We start from the raw sequence: 4,213 nt of genomic DNA, 5'->3' as shown, positions 1-4,213 counted from the left end.
ACCTTATAAATTGCTCCTTTTATCATAAATTGAACACTATTAAATGGATAAATGGAGAGAAAGAAAGGGAGGGAGAGAGAGAGAGAAAGAGAGAGAGAGAGAGAGAGAGAGAGAGTGAAAGAGAGAGAGAGAGAGAGAGAGGAGAGAGAGGGAGAGGGAGAGAAAGAGAGGAATAACAATGATAATTATCTGAAAATTCAGGTTAACTATCTCGTAATTCAGTTGTCCAGAGACGAGGTCAAATTTAATAAAACTCCTTCCGCTGTTTTGATCGTCATAGCGGCAATGTAGGTTAAGGTGTTTGTGTGTGTTTGTGTTAGTGTGTGTGTGTGTGTGGGGGGGGGGGGGGTCAACAACTGGCGTACCTACATTCATTAGATCTAGCTCTTCGCATAAAGAATGCAAGAAAAACGTATTGGAAACTGTTCAACGTTTTAACTGACTTTGATTTCTATTTCCTGTTTGAACACACAAACCAGCCACTATTACGTCTGTTGAATTCTGACGAATTTACAAGTTTTTACAAGCCCATTGGAGGTAACTGCAACACTTATGGTTTTCAAATATGGCACAATGTTGTTGAATATTCTTCAACTTTAAAGCTCAAGCTAGAAATGCTTAATCATTCATTGGATAGGTATATTTCCCCCCAAACCTGTTCTATGTGCCTCAAGATGCTGTGACTTTTTAGATTCAAAAAGGATAAGATACATTCCACATTTCTCGTTACTTCTTTTTGTGGAAGTTTTTGATCAAAATCCTATGTCAATGGTTTAAACTTACGAAGGGAGTCCCCAGTTATCAGTTCATGTAAATAATTTATATATATATATATATATATTATATATATATATATATATATATATATATATATATATATATATATATATATATATATATATTATATATATCATAATCCGTGTTTTCTATTGGGGAAATTCCATACCAAACGACGTGGGATTGTCCCAACATAGTTTACTATTGTTTTTTCCTTATAAAAGCACATCATCCAAAAGTCTTGGAAGTGTGTAGCCTATAAATCATCATCATCATCATCATCATCATCATCATCATCATCATCATCATCAAGTGCCAGGCCTGTTGCAGACATCGGCGATCATGTCCCCCCAACCATATCTGTCCTCAGATCTTCTCAATAGGTCGATTCCTGTTCCTCCTCCACCAATCCATCTGTTCAGATTGTCAATGTAATCTATCCTCTTTCTCCCTCTTCTTTTCTTCCCAGCAACTTTACCCGCAAGTACCATCTTTTCATTACCGTTTTTTCTGTAAATATGTCCGAGAAATTTTAACTGTCTTTTTCTGATGGTGTTTACCAAAGTTGGTCGTACTCCAATTTCTTTTAATACCTCCGCGTTTTTTATTTTATCTTTCCATGAGATTCTAAGAATGCTTCTATAAAACCAAATAAATACTGTTTGAATAATAAGCCTTATTGTGGGCCTATACGATTTTATTTATGTATGTCCATGTTTTAGCGCTGGATCTATAAGGGATTTCTGTTCATGTTTTTCTCCTTTCAAAAGATATTGGCCAATCATGGTGATGAACTACAAGAAAAGACGGTGTCGTATGGCCATGCAGATATGGTGAAATGGCCAATCTCGTGACATCTCGAAAGGTGGGCTACAAACGTGATATGGTGAAATGGCCAATCTCGTGACATCTCGAAAGGTGGGCTACAAACGTGCTGCCAAAGTAACAACCTAAACTGGGGGACAGTCCGTGACCATGTGAAGAAACAATACAGCAGAAAGGGAGAATATACGTTTTACTTACTCAAGACGCTAGCCTGCACCCGGGATCGATCTCGGTCTCTTTGATTGTGAAACGAGTTCTCTATCAACTGTGCTATCAAGACCATCGCCTAGACCTATTATTGGTCTCATGACAGTCTACAAATAATATATTAAGCCAACAAATGAGTCATCTACATTGCGAAAACATTTTCTTGCCAGGTGCGTTGGTCAGTATTCCAACGTAAACGGTTGTAATGGTTACACGAACAATTTAACTTATCTCCCTAAAAGTTCTTCTTGAATCTTCTTCCACAACAGCCCTCGTTCTCATAACTGTATCGCCACAAGTAATAACAAATGTGTTCCTTATCCTGCATGTCAGATCTCCCATCTTCAATTTCCCTGACCCACCATCTAAAAGCTTGAATTGAAGGAGCATTGTGCTCCAAAACTTTATATAGGTCTCCATGTACTTTGATAGAAGATTTGCTTAGAAGAGTTGACAATTTGATGACAACGCAAACATTGTAGCCTTATAAAGTTGCATCAATGTTTTCCTCTGCCATTTTCCTTTGATTGCACTTGGACAGTGAGCAAAAGTACAATAGACTTACCACGTATGTGCCAAAACAACTAACATGCTTGGAATTTGGCATCGAGATTTCTTAGATGACGTCATATTATCTCAAATGTTGGTAGTTTTAGGTTACTAATTAGCAAATTTATAGAAGAGAGAAACTTGATTCTGAAACACACCTTGTTTTTTATACCCCACCCCTCTTACCCCCGCTCCACACTTTTTTGTGATCAAAGTTCATTCTCTTTCAAATCAAAGTTGTCCATGCAATAATAATCTCTTGCAACCCTTTGGATAGAACGCTTGTCTATATGAAATAATTCTCTCCGTCAGACGATGGCAAAGTACCTTCTGCTAGATCTAACAGACACATCTATTGAATTACTACTGGATAGAATCTAGTGCTCTACCAACTGATCCATCGGGGGCCAAAAGCCCAGTGTATAATTCCTCTAGACAACAAAGCCTCGGAAAGTAACTACGACCATCAACTCGAGACCGTCACTTATCCGTCTCCATTTTTCTAATGAGTCACAAAGACACTGGCGCTGATATAAGATAAGATAAGATGAACTTTATTAATCCAAAAATAGGAAATTACATTGTGTTTTTACATGACTCAAGGTAAAAGATAAGATATTTAACAGGATTGATGATTATACAACAATACCAATAACAATTTATCATAGTTAGTTGGGATTTAGTTCCCTAGATAACATTCAGATCATTCATTCTCACACTCGCTCTTATATCTATGTTCTCCCTCATTAATTAAAGATCTCAGAAATAATGGTATTTATAATAAACGGAGAGCATTAAAACTACATAACTAAATAAATGACATTTGATAATTCCTAATTGCAGAGGGTAAGAAAGATTTGTTATAGCGTTCTTTGTTTGCTTTTAAGTGTAGCAGCCTATAACGTCTATTGCTCCATTTGATTTGAGGGTACAGAGTATGATTTCCATCTCTTATTATCTTATTCAGTTTCTTATTACAAAGGGTTTTTAACAACGTTTCAAATTCATATCTTTTTGAGTCTGCCATAATTTTATTTCCAAATTTGAGGACTCTTTTAATTTTAACATCATATTTTCTAAGGTTACCGCCCCATGCGGGGACACAGAAACGTATCATATGATATGACCTTAATGTGATCTCAAGAAGTGGGTGAGAGAGGGATCTAGAAATGACTTTGGGTTTGAAACGAATATTTTTGTGTTCGTGGATAGCTCACACGGTAGAGCCACGCTCTCACCTGCCAGGCGGAGTTGTCGTACCAATAAGGTCGCAGGTTCAAACCCCACCACCGCCGCGAAAATTTTTTTTATTCTCTATTGTCTTCTGGCACTTTTCTACTCACTTCATATCTTGTTGTTACCAACATAAGTGCCTGCTCCACTCACTTTTCTGAATTAAAAATTCACCCCATACACCGGAGCATACTCAATGTCTCAATCGTTTCTATGTTATATGTTTGTGATGAGAATATTGGCTATTAAGCTTAACTGCTGGTCAAAATTACTTCGCGATGGTGGCGAACGAATCGGCGATCTCAAGAAGTGGGTGAGAGAGGGATCTAGAAATGACTTTGGGTTTGAAACGAATATTTTTGTGTTCGTAGATAGCTCACACGGTAGAGCCACGCTCTCACCTGCCAGGCGGAGTTGTCGTACCAATAAGGTCGCAGGTTCAAACCCCACCACCGCCGCGAAAAAAAAAAAAAAAAAAAAAAAAAAAACATTATTCTCTATTGTCTTCTGGCACTTTTCTACTCACTTCATATCTTGACCTTAATGTGTTGCAAGCGCCGTAAAACCCTTAAAAACAAACAAAAACGAGTCACAAGACAAAAAAGATCGCCTCCAAAAACTT

Source organism: Berghia stephanieae, chromosome 6, assembly GCF_034508935.2.
Source record: "Berghia stephanieae isolate SIO BIC M18660-M18661 chromosome 6, UCSD_Bste_1.3, whole genome shotgun sequence".
Taxonomy (NCBI): Eukaryota; Metazoa; Mollusca; class Gastropoda; order Nudibranchia; family Aeolidiidae; genus Berghia; species Berghia stephanieae.
The sequence above is the reverse complement of the archived record's forward strand: the minus strand, read 5'-3'. Positions refer to the sequence as shown.